The 12,849-nt window shown below is 39.4% G+C and overlaps 1 long non-coding RNA gene across 1 annotated transcript; it reads right to left on the bottom strand.

Annotated features, from left to right (window-relative positions):
* Positions 1–6,422: 6,422 nt before the first annotated feature.
* LOC128092393 (uncharacterized) lies at positions 6,423–12,629 on the bottom strand. Its single transcript, XR_008211721.1, has 3 exons — positions 12,366–12,629; positions 6,937–7,097; positions 6,423–6,816 (listed from the first exon to the last, which is right to left on the bottom strand). It is a non-coding gene; the product is annotated as an uncharacterized LOC128092393 (long non-coding RNA).
* Between the last annotated feature and the right edge of the window lie 220 nt (positions 12,630–12,849).

Consider the following 12,849-nt stretch of genomic DNA (forward strand, 5'->3'; position numbering starts at 1 on the left):
GGTATTTGGGTAGATTTAGCAAAGTTATTAAGTTAATTTATAGCACTGGCCGTCTTACCCCACATAGGTGGCCGTCTTACCCCGCGTATTTCATATATACACGATTTTAATTATTTTTTTTAAATTGCTGAAAAGTATTGAAAATTGGTTTTTAGACCAACTAATTTATGTTATTTCTATAATGGATTAGTAGTAGAACAATATGTACGTAATTTGAGATCAAAATAATCTGTTGTGTAAATTTTATTAGACTTCTCCCTTAGGGTGGCCGTCTTACCCCCATCTCCCCTATAAGCTAACAGATAGCCTCAGAAAATTTCAGTGCCTATTAAGGTTTCATCAAAGACGGATCCACGGTGGTAATTTATTGCTCACACACACACATATGCACACATGGAAAGACACAGGTTGTGCACCAACTTGGGAGGAATTCTGTTCTAATGAAGATTAATAAGACGGTCACCCGAAAACCAGAATGATTTGGGGCAATGGGGTTGGGACCAAACTGGTAGGATATTGGCCACACCCGGAGTGGCCATTGCCCTGGAGAAGGTTCTTCCGGGAGGACATTTACGGAAGCATACAAATTGGGGCAATATGGGTATCAAAATTCATGGTTTTTGATACTGGTGATGAAAATGGCCATTTTGGCAGGATTGGCCACACCCGGAGTGGCCATGGCCCTGCGGAAGGTTCTTCCGGGAGGACATTTACGGAACCATACAAATTTGGGCAATATGGGTATCAAAATTCATGGTTTTTGATACTGGTGATGAAAATGGCCATTTTGGCAGGATTGGCCACACCCGGAGTGGCCATTGCCCTTCGGAAGGTTCTTCCGGGAGGACATTTACGGAACCATACAAATTTGGGCAATATGGGTATCAAAATTCATGGTTTTTGATACTGGTGATGAAAATGGCCATTTTTGCAGGATTGGCCACACCCGGAGTGGCCATTGCCCTGAGGGAAGGTTCTACCGGGAACATTTATCGAACCATACGACTTGGGGCAATATGGGTATCAAAATTCATGGTTTTTGATACTGGTGATGAAAATGGCCATTTTGGCAGGACTGGCCACACCCGGAGTGGCCATGGCCCTGCGGAAGGTTCTTCCGGGAGGACATTTACGGACCTATACAAATTTGGGCAATATGGGTATCAAAATTCATGGTTTTTGATACTGGTAATAAAAATGGCCATTTTGACAGGATTGGCCACACCCGGAGTGGCCAGTGCCCTGAGGGAAGGTTCTTCCGGGAGGACATTTACGGAACCATACAAATTGGGGCAATATGGGTATCAAAATTCATGGTTTTTGATACTGGTGATGAAAATGGCCATTTTGGCAGGATTGGCCACACTTGGAGTGGCCAGTGCCCTGGGAAAGGTTCTCCAGGGAGGACATTTATGGAACCATACAAATTGGGGCAATATGGGTATCAAAATTCATGGTTTTTGATACTGGTAATGAAAATGGCCATTTTGACAGGATTGGCCACACCTGGAGTGGCCATTGCCCTGAGGGAAGGTTCTCCCGGGAGGACATTTACGGAACCATTCAAATTGGGCCAATATGGGTATCAAAATTCATGGTTTTTGATACTGGTAATGAAAATGGCCATTTTGGCAGGATTGGCCACCTTTGGAGTGGCCAGTGCCCTGGGAAAGGTTCTCCAGGGAGGACATTTATGGAACCATACAAATTGGGGCAATATGGGTATCAAAATTCATGATTTTTGATACTGATAATGAAAATGGCCATTTTGACAGGATTGGCCACACCCGGAGTTTTCCGAACCATACTTGATTTGGCAATATTTTCGTTTTTTGGCAATTTATTTCCACAGAGGTGCCAATTATTGAAAACATTAAATAAGAATTAATTATTTATGATTAAATAAATTGGCAAAGAATTAAAAATATAAATAAAAATGGATTCACTTTTAGAGTTTTGTACAAAGTTCTTTGTCATATTGGTCATGTAGAACATAACCACCTGCACCTTTTTCGATTACCTAACCAACGATGGGTCGGATGGTGGATCCGGACATAGTTTACATACATTTAAGTGGGATCCGGCTTCCAAAAAGTGCATCAATATCACTTAAGTGGCCATATCTCGAGACAGGGTTGCCAGATCTTCAATGTTTCGGACTCGTTGGAAAGGTTTTTCGATAACCTAACCAACGATGGGTCGGATGGTGGATCCGGACATCGTTTACATACATTTAAGTGGGATCCGGCTTCAAAAAAGTACATCAATATCACTTAAGTGGCCATATCTCGAGACAGGGTTGCCAGATCTTCAATGTTTTGGACTCGTTTGAAAGGTCTCTCGATTACCTAACCAACGATGGGTCGGATGATGGATCCGGACTTCGTTTACATACATTTAAGTGAGATTCGGCTTCAAAAAAGTACATAAATATCACTTAAGTGGTCGTAACTCGAGACAGGGTTGCCAGATCTTCAATGTTTTGGACTCGTTGGAAAGGTCTTTTGATTACCTAACCAACGATGGGTTGGATGATGGATCCGGACATAGTTTTCATGCATATAAGTGAGATCCGGATAAATGTGAAAACACATTTTTATATATAACTTTTGAACTACTTATCGAAACTTCAAACAATTCAATAGCGATGTATGGGACCCTAAACCAAGTCGAATGCATCCGGTTTGATCAAAATCGGTCCAGCCAGTGCTGAGAAAACTTGGCAAGAATTTTGAACACATACATACATACACACACACACACATACACACACACACACACAGACATTTGTTCAGTTTTCGATTCTGAGTCGATAGGTATACATGAATATAGGTCTACGAGCTGTATTTCAAAAGTTCATTTTTCGAGCAGGATTATAGCCTTACCTCAGTGAGGAAGGCAAAACGATTTAAGACAAGATAGTATGATCATTGATCACGTCGATATGTTCGGTTTCATTTATTATTTAAAAAACAAAACCCCTTTTATTTGAGGTTTAAGAGTAAATAGAAATCGAAACCAGCAGGTGCTGCTTACATCGCATGGTATAACCCTTTTGCAGTCTTAAATTAGTCCTCCATAAAATTAACTGCTATACTCTTAGCTCTACTTCACGACCGCATCTGTAATGCACTTATTTTTTTTTTCATGACTATTTTGCACTGCTCCTGTAGCTCTCAGTAATAAAAGCAAGGAATGAAGTAAAACAGAGAGCTGCTCCAAGTTTAATTAATAACATTAGAAGTAGTAAACGAGAAAATAAAAAGAATTGCAAACCAGCGAAACGCATCCAGTGCAGCAGCAGAGCCCAGAGATTCAAGTCCAAAGCCCTGATTATTATGCACACACCCTGGTAAACATCTGCGCCGACTGCTGGATGCTGCTGCTGCTGCTGTGGTGCAAGCAAGTTTTTCTCATCCCGTATTAATTGCTTTATCGTACTCCGGGACCTGCACGACGAGTTGGGCTTGGGCCGCGGCACCATCAGGGAGTGCTGGCTGCAGATTTAGCTTATCTGGGCGGAGTCGGGCTGGCTTGTTGCAGTATACTCCAACTTGCTCCAGTTTCAGGGGAGGCCTCGAAGGACGGCCGGGCCAGGTGGCGCGAATTCTGGCCGTCAGGTCCAGGTTCAGGTACGCTGCGGACGGCTCCATAGCTGGCCTCCGGAGAAACGGGAAAACGAGATTATCATTAACGCTATATGAACTGGACATTCATCTTTCTGCGCGATAGAAGATGGAGAACCTGAAGGCTAGTGACGCCACCGACGGCAAGGTTGATGCACTGCATTCAATTAAATAAATTTACTGTTTGATTGCTTCGCGAGTACCTGTACTAAGCATCACTGGAATTAGAGCAATTATAAATGGCAGCGATCAAGAAACCTTCACTAACGTACCAGAATCAAGGATTTTAATAATATAATAGCATTATTCAAAATTAACATCTATAGTAAGCAGGGCTGTGGAGTCGGGTCATGTTTTAGACGACTCCGACTCCGACTCCGACTCCGGCTTTCTGAGTTAAGCCGACTCCGACTCCGACTCCGGCTCCGGCTTTTATCTTTATACGACTCCGACTCCGACTCCGGCCTACCAACTCTAGCCGACTCCGACTCCGACTCCGACTCCGACTCTGACTCCGACTCCGACTCCAGCTTTTAACAATTTGTAGACTCCGACTCCGACTCCAACACTCAGTATCAAGAATATCTAAAACAATGTTTAAATAAAATCTCCATATGTTGCAACTTTCCTTCAGTAGACATAGTCGATTCTTTCACCTATGCGCGCATACCTGTAAACCGGGATGACATTGATGTTCAGGGTTACATTGCTAAGTTGAAGTTTTTTTTTTGCAAATGATTTTGCAAAATAAGAGTATTTCAAGAAGGAAAATTGGATTCTGTTTTCAAGAATAATTTTTATAGAATTAACCCGAAATTTACATTACTTTTTATAAAAAGTTGGTGAACAAGTCAAACAAATATGTATTCTTTATTTTTTTTTTTTCAAAAAAAATATATGGTAGACCTAGGCTTCATAATCGATTTGACATATAAAATCATTTTGCTTACATTTTGTTTGTAATTTGTAAGACACAAAGTAACTATTAAAGTCACCCTGGTATAAAAATAAACAGTTTACGTAACTATATTGCAAAGCTCTACTGAAATTGTTTGAAAATACATAAATGGACATTTTGTGATCCAGCCCAGAACATGTTTTTAACATATAAGTCATGATAAAATTCTTACCGGTAGAATAATATTTGACAAAATTCAAGTTCTATCAATGTTAACCCGGTTTATGGCCTTTAAAAAGAAATATTTCATGGCCGACAACAGCCATATTTTTAAATTTTTTCAACTATATTTGTAAGGATCCACACTTTTAGATTTTTGTAGAGAAATAGTAAACATTAAGAAAATCGATAAATTTTATATATTCAATGATGATTTCAAAATTAGTAGCAACTTATTTTTGATATTTTTTGTCAGTTTCAAATATTTACAACACGACTCTTTTTTTATATACAAAATGTGCATGTTGAGTTCCAAGTAATAGATTGATATAGGGGAGCCTCGTGGCGCGGTGGTTAGTGGCTTCGGCTGCCGATCCCTAAGTTGCTATGGGGCGCGAGTTCGATTCCCGCCTTATCCTCCTGGCCTTCTATCGAATGGGGAAGTAAAACGCCGGTCTATTTGCGTAAAAGAGGTTTTGGGTGACTCACCACACATAACCTTCGGACGCCTGAGCAGAAACTTGCAAAAGAAACCACAAAAGACCCGGGGGTCGTTAAAGTGGATTGCTTTGCTTTTTAGGGGAAATTCTCGTATGTTTGACAAGGTAAGCACTCGCTCCTAACTTCATAAAATTTTTTTCACTCGATTTCAGTTGAAAACGTAAGTGAACATCAATGTGCTGATATGGCAACATTAGAGGCACGATGGAATTAGATGCTGTTCCCCTAATAGTTGATAATTTGATGGTCAATTTTACCAATGTTTTAAAAACGTTAACATTTTAGTAAAGTACTGATAGTGATCCTTTTTTTAGTGAAATTTGGTGAAATTTGAATTTAAAGAATGTATAATTACAAGCAAAAGGAGGGAATCTAGCATCAACTGAATATTAAAAAAAAATAGTCACAATCAAAATTGTTTATAATTTTTATGAGTTGTGAAACTACAAACATCGGTAAAAGAGGGGAAATTTGTCATTTACTGATCATATTGAAATAACACAGTCAGAGCTATCCAAAAATGCTTCAAAATCATAATGGCATCTTGAACACTTGAACCAAAACATAACTTATCTGAAAAAAAACAGTAAGTGGTTTAAAAAAAATATGTACATAAAAGTATTTTAAATTAATTTGCATTATAACAAAAACTGAATAATTAAAAAGTTCATAAATTATATTGAATTTAAACTCCGACTCCAGCTCCGACTCCGGGTTTATCAGAAATGTTCGACTCCGGCTCCGACTCCGACTCCAGCTCATAAAATCTAGCCGACTCCGACTCCGACTCCGACTCCAGCTATTCGAGTTTTGACGACTCCGACTCCGACTCCGACTCCAGGTCCCCAAAATGACCCGACTCCACCGACTCCGGCTCCGACTCCGACTCCGACTCCACAGCCCTGATAGTAAGGTGCCTTTTAGAGCACAAGATATGGAAAATATATTTCAAATCTTATTTCAAAATCCAAAACTATTTTAAGTTCACTTGTGAACAGATCGCCTGTATTTATAAAGCTTTGCAATGTTCTAAAAATACTGTTCCAATTCACACTTTAGTCCCGATTCACGGTGTTATGAGTCTGGTAATGCCATCCTCAACTGATGCTTTTATATTAGACCTAAGGCTTAGTCAATCTGAATGCTTTCAAGGCATAAGAAATTGTATTATGATCGAATTCTACACGCAATTTAATTTCTAATTATTGAACTCATTATTCAATTGAATTTATTTTACTTAAACCAACTTAAATCTGTCACAAATAGTACAGATCGGTGAATTCAGATTCCAATACCGTAATCAATGGCCTATCTACTAAAGCCGATAACTTGAAACATAACAAATTCTAATTCTTCCTGAGATGTCCCTCCCGGAAGCCAAATTAGTGAGGCGCGTCCAACGGCGATTTGCCCTAGCTGCCGGTGGCAACCTCTCGCTGCTGGGTACTTCATCAAGGTCTCCGCTGCCACTAGCAAAATCATCTCGACGACTGATGACCGACCAGGTCAGTGGCTCTTCACAAGAGAGACCCAGGCGTAATTAGCATAAATTTGTTATGCACAAAACAAAACCTGGAAGGAAAAAAAAATCCGCAAGACGCAGATCGTGGCCACCACCACGTGGGCCAAGACGACGGATTTGTTTGTTATTGAAATGAGAAGAGGGGAGGTAGAGGGGGACGGCACACATACAAATGGACACGTACAGTGGGACCGACTCGAGCCAAAGGAGGTAGTATTTCGTCAGAGGCTGAACGAATCAAGATATCAAAACAGCAGCCAGTGTGCACCCTTAGCATAAGTTGTTAGGGTGATCTTTTCTTGGGGACCACCAGGCTTCGCGGAGTCTAAATCTGTAGATTGGATTATACATAGAGAACATTTTTGGAAAATTTTTATTTATATAAAGCTGAAAATGTAACTCAAAAAATATTCGAACAATGTATCACCCTACTAGTTTATGCGACCAAGCCACAGCACGTCAAGAGTCGCTTCTTATGATTTTGTTGAAAAATATTTGTAAATCACTTCACGCTCTTGTCGTGTGCGCACGCCTGCCTGAGGACAAATGGCCAAACGGGTTGAAGAGGATGTGCGATGGAACAAAAAATAAAGACCACAAAACTTTACCAAATATTTCGACTGGCGACGGCGCCGCCGTTCTTGTCACTTCACACAAGTTCTTTGCTTTACCTGCGCTGCGGAATGAAATGGGTTTTACTGAATGTATGCAAATCAACTCCCCGATACAACTTTATTTTTCGGTCGAAATCAATAAAATGAATAATTAGCACTTAGATAACGGATGGGTGAATTGCTTCTGCGGTAGGCATTTGGAAAGGTCACGTTGATGCTTTTTTTTAATCCTAATGGTGAAGGACCTTTAAAATTAAAATGGCAAACATGTATAAAAAACACTGTTGACATAACATTTAAACTGTTTTGAAACTGCTTAATTTAAACATTATTTGAATTATTTATATTATGAAGCGCGAATAAAATATCAATTGATTTTTTTCCGATGACTTCGGATAATCAAGTCTGAACTGTATTAAAATGCTTTTAAAATATCCCAAAAACTTATCTGAATTCCCCACGACAAGAATCGATGTTAAGTTGTAGAGAATTTAGTTTCTCTCTTACAAGCTATCTCTACAGTTATTTTAAAATCTAAAGTTTGTTTGAAATCTGGTACTCTACCTCACCGGGGAAAAATTCCATCGAGCAAATCGAAAAGCCAATAAATTCTCCCGGCTTTCAAGTTTCAAGCAACTTTTTTCTTCCTTCAAACAAGTCGAAGATTTTTCAGATCCTGTTCCCAAATACTCCCCCCTAATCAAAAAAGTTTGCCTTATCTCGCCGAATGAATATTGAATCTGCTGCCGAAGGACCAATTTCCGCTCAGAAGTAAATGCTTCTCCTCATCGACGACGCCGTCACCGGCAAAACTCATGAAATTCTAAAACTAAGTTTTTCTCGAGATCTAATTCATTGTTATTCGGTGTTTAGCATTATCACTTTCCCTCGATCGGAAACTTTATCCGCATCGGCAGCTTGTCTACCATCCAGAATGTAGATTCAATAAATTTAAAGATTTTTTCTCTCGACATCTCGATGACTTTCCCGCCCTCAAATAGTCCATCAGCTTTTACGAACCAAGTCCGATGAACCTAGGCAAAGTTGAAAGCTTCCAGGCTTCCTCATCCTCAAAGTTTTCTCCACCCCCTCTCCTTCTGATGGCAGCCCAGAAAACCGATAGTCTCTATTCAAATACACTTCCGTTTATTGATTTTTCCCATTTTCCCGTATACATTCAATTCCCGGCAGTAGCAGCAGCTATTTTGAATTTGTTGCCATCATCCATCGGATTTGCTGATGGTGGTAATGGAAAGTGTATGAATTTTCAGGCCGTTTGGACGACGTGCTGATCCTGCCTCAACAGGCGGTCTAGGCCTGGACCACGTGCCATCTCACACCACCTCAGGTAAAGATTCTGTGAAACACTTACAGACATCGCTCAAACTTTGAACAGTTGATGTAGAGATGAAATCAAAAAATATCACATAGATCCATTGAAGCACAGCGAAAATTAAATCAGATCTACTAGCTTAAGAGATACCGTAAACTGGGGTGACTTTGATAACCCGGGGTGACTTTGACAGTTTTTTTAAATGCCCGTCAAATTATTTTCTAAACATTTTAGAGAATTTTGAGTATGTAAGCATTAAGGGATAGCTTATTATCGAACATATATGCAAAAATATGACTGTTACATTGGATGTATCAAAATAAGTGGCCAAATCAAATTTTTATCAATGTCACCCCGGGCTATCGTTTACGTTACGTCGGCGAACTCTGAAATTTAAGTTATAAGTGCAAAATATATTCCAAATTCATGGCTAAAGGCCAAAACGTATCATATTTAAAAAAAAAAAAAAAATCTGAAATTTTCAAAACATTGATGAATTGGCATTATTAAAATAACAGTTGAAAATACATTGGAGCATCTTCACTTCCAATAAAAAAGTAGCTCCAAGAAAAGCTTTAAAAAAAGTGACCCAACTTCGTGGGCTGCCTGTGTAGAGTTTTTCGTGGTCCATTTCACTGTGCGTCTTCTAACGAGATTATCTGCTTTCACGGGTAAGCAGATAAGACCCCTCATCATTCGCTGCGGCAAATATGTCAATCAATCAAACGCGGGACGGAAGGTGGATAGACGCATCGGCCACTAATGGTTGGGAATTGGGGGGAAGAATGGAAATTTTTAAAGCTAAACAATGTGGACAATGTTTGCCGGAATCGATTCCAAGAAGGCTGAAAATTCCTTTAAACTAGAGCTTGAAACTCTTACAAACATGATTATCATGCTCCTGGGGAAAATTTCTTCCCTGCAGCGATTCCGACACACTCTTTCCACCCGGGATTCCAGCGCTTGTTTATCAAAATTAAAATTTATTGCTCCATGCAAAACCAACATAATTATAAAGTGTGATCCTGAAGGGCGTCTGGGAATAGCGTAAAACGAAAAGTATTGTGCGAACGCTTCTGCTTTCGCCGCACGGTTTCAGGGGGTAATCCAGGAAAAGTGAGTGTTTTCGCACAAAAAAAGCTCTGGAAATTTTAAAGAGTTTCCAAGCGGAAAGTGTGCTGAAAAAAGTTATTATCAGGAGGTTAAATTAAGTTTCATTTGTTGAGAGGAAGAGGAAGAAGAATATTTAAAGTTAACTGAGGATTTGAATCACCAGTGGAGGTATTGGTAGTAAATCTTCCTTATATTTAAATATTATACAATAAATATATGTAAGGCCCTGTTTGTTTTTGTGTTCTTATTTTTATCATTTATTATATAAATATTGCCGGGACCGTGGTGTAGGGGTAAGCGTGATTGCCTCTCACCCAATCGGCCTGGGTTCGATCCCAGACGGTCCCGGTTGCATTTTTCGAGACGAGATTTGTCTGATCACGCCTTCCGTCGGACGGGAAGTAAATGTTGGCCCCGGACTAACCTAAAAAGGTTAGGTCGTTAGCTCAGTCCAGGTGTAGGAGTCGTCTCCCTGGGTCCTGTCTCGGTGGAGTCGCTGGTAGGCAGTTGGACTAACAATCCAAAGGTCGTCAGTTCAAATCACGGGGTGGATGGAAGCTTAGGTGTAAAAAGAGGTTTGCAATTGCCTCAACAATCAAGCCTTCGGACACCTAGTTTCGAGTAGGAATCTTGTAACCGAGAACGCCAAGGCAATGCTGTAGAGCGAACAATTTGATTTTTTTTTTTGATAAATAACAAATTTTCCGGCAATGTATACAGTCATCCCACATATTCGGAACACCCACAAATTCGGAACACTTTTGTGGTAATTTGTCAATAGAATGCAAAATGCAACTTTTCTGCCGACCCTGCTATTTTTAGGGCCTTTATTTGAACATTATCTTGCTATTTCACTAGTAAAAGTAATACTTTTTAAACGAAAACTGCATTTCAAGACTATTTTATCCAGAGCACCAATACACTGCCCATGTTCAGGGTCGTGCACAGGATTTTTGAAAGGGGAGGGTTTTCTCGAAAGGGGCGCATGGGGTGCTTGTTTAGATTGCGAAAGGGCGCTAACAGTCAATCTTTAATCTCAATAAATAATACTTTGGTATATCTATATATAAAAAATTTCGACGGTTTTGTTCGAACGCGAATCAGTTCAATACGGAGCGTCGGATCGAGGTGCTTTTTGTTGCGTTGGGTTCGTATAAGCCCAAGGAAGGTTCTTACGCAAACTAATTGACACTTTGGCCACTCTGGAACCGATTCCGGAGCATCGGAAAATTGTATGGAGAAAGTTACGTAAAATCATATTTTGATCACAGGAGGCAGAATAGGCAAAAAATCAAAAAACGTCAACAAACGAAAAAAAGGCAAAACGAAGTTTGTCGGGTAAGGCTTGTTTTACATATTCTTTATGTAAACTAATGTCAAAAACATAAACAATGACTTTTAAAACCCGCCGTTTGACATGCATGATGTTTAAAACCCGCCAAACAAATCGCAGCAAACTGGTGGTTGCTCAGGGAAAATGTCCTTGTCAAAAATTTTCTGTTTTCATTTTAAACGGTTTAGATTTTTTAGGTCTTGATTTTAAACTAGACCGAATTTCACCGGAGTCAGGACAAGTGGGCAATTTATTTTAGGAATCCGGATCACCTACTTTCGTCACGATAGTCCCACAAAAATTGAATTTTGTGGTTCCGGATGTTGAACGGATTTTGGAAGGTGAAGTTTTTCCTGATTGCTTCTGGTGCTTCAGTGTGAAAATGAAAAAAATGTTCTTCAAGGTCAAAGTGAAGCTGAAGTAGAAGAATGAATGAATGATGAATTAGTATACGTAGATTGTGTTATTTAAATTATAAAAAAGTTAAATACAAACGTTTATAGAAAAAAGGGGGATGGGTGTTTGTATGTAGTGTTGCGTTCAAAATCAAAATTATTTCGAAATCAATTACACTAAAACCCCCGATTGCGCTCAGGCGTTACGCTTTTTGTTAGGTTGATTTCTCGAAAACAGTGTAATGTTTCTACATTCTTTTGAAATCAATTTGTAGATCTGCACAAGACGTATAAATTGCTTTAAAAAGATTGCAAAAATGTTGCGTCGTTTCAGAGAAATCGACGAAATACAAAGCGTAACGCCTGAGCGTAATCGGGGGTTTTAGTGTACACCTTTTAATCTTTCACTCTTGAACATTTATTTTATGCAAAATTGAAAAAAATAGGCTCAAAGATTAAACTTGAAAATAAACAAAATGAAAGCATTGTTGTTTTTTATCTTTCTTAGAGTGTTCAAGGCACTACTTTTATAGTTTTTTTTTTTCAATATTTTTTTTTGCCTCCGACAAGACAGTGAGCAAAGATTCAGATTCTTTCAGTTTCCTTTGCATTGCTACTGGAGCAAGAATAGCATTAAGAAAAAAAGGTCTGAGGTGGAAGATTTGCTTTCTGACGTGAATTTTAGCTTTTCACCCAACCAAAACCCAAAACAAACATTCTTGTAACATATCAAACTCTGTCCACAAGTTCCGTTATGTTTTCTTATGAAACGGCGTACAAAAGGATGAGCGAGGATATTGACAAAAAATACATATTTATGATCCTGCTCCATTTATCGCGTTTAATATCCAGAAAACTAAGCATTTTTCAATTTAGAGAATCAGGAAATTTAGAATAACTGTGCCACCGAAAAATCACCACCGTTTCAAAAGAAAACAGAAATTTTTTGACAAGGACATTTCCCCTGAGCAACAACCAGTTTGCTGCGATTTGTTTGGCGGGTTTTAAAAATCATGCATGCCAAACGGCGGGTTTTATAAGTCATTGTTTATGTTTTTGACATTAGTTTACATAAAGAATATTTTGCTGGTTCGAATGCCGAGGCGGACGCTCTAAAATTCTAAGTGTAAATATGGGTATCCGGCGCCGTCGCTCTGTGCCTTACTCAAACAGGGCGGCGAAGTCCAAGAACAGTGGTTGGTCTAAAACCCCGTTTACGCACCACAAGTGAACGGCCCATCCCTCTTCTGATTTACGCCAAAACTCTCATTTGCGCAAAAATCTCAAATTCGCTC

The sequence above is a fragment of the Culex pipiens genome, chromosome 1, assembly GCF_016801865.2.
Source record: "Culex pipiens pallens isolate TS chromosome 1, TS_CPP_V2, whole genome shotgun sequence".
Classification (NCBI taxonomy): Eukaryota; Metazoa; Arthropoda; class Insecta; order Diptera; family Culicidae; genus Culex; species Culex pipiens.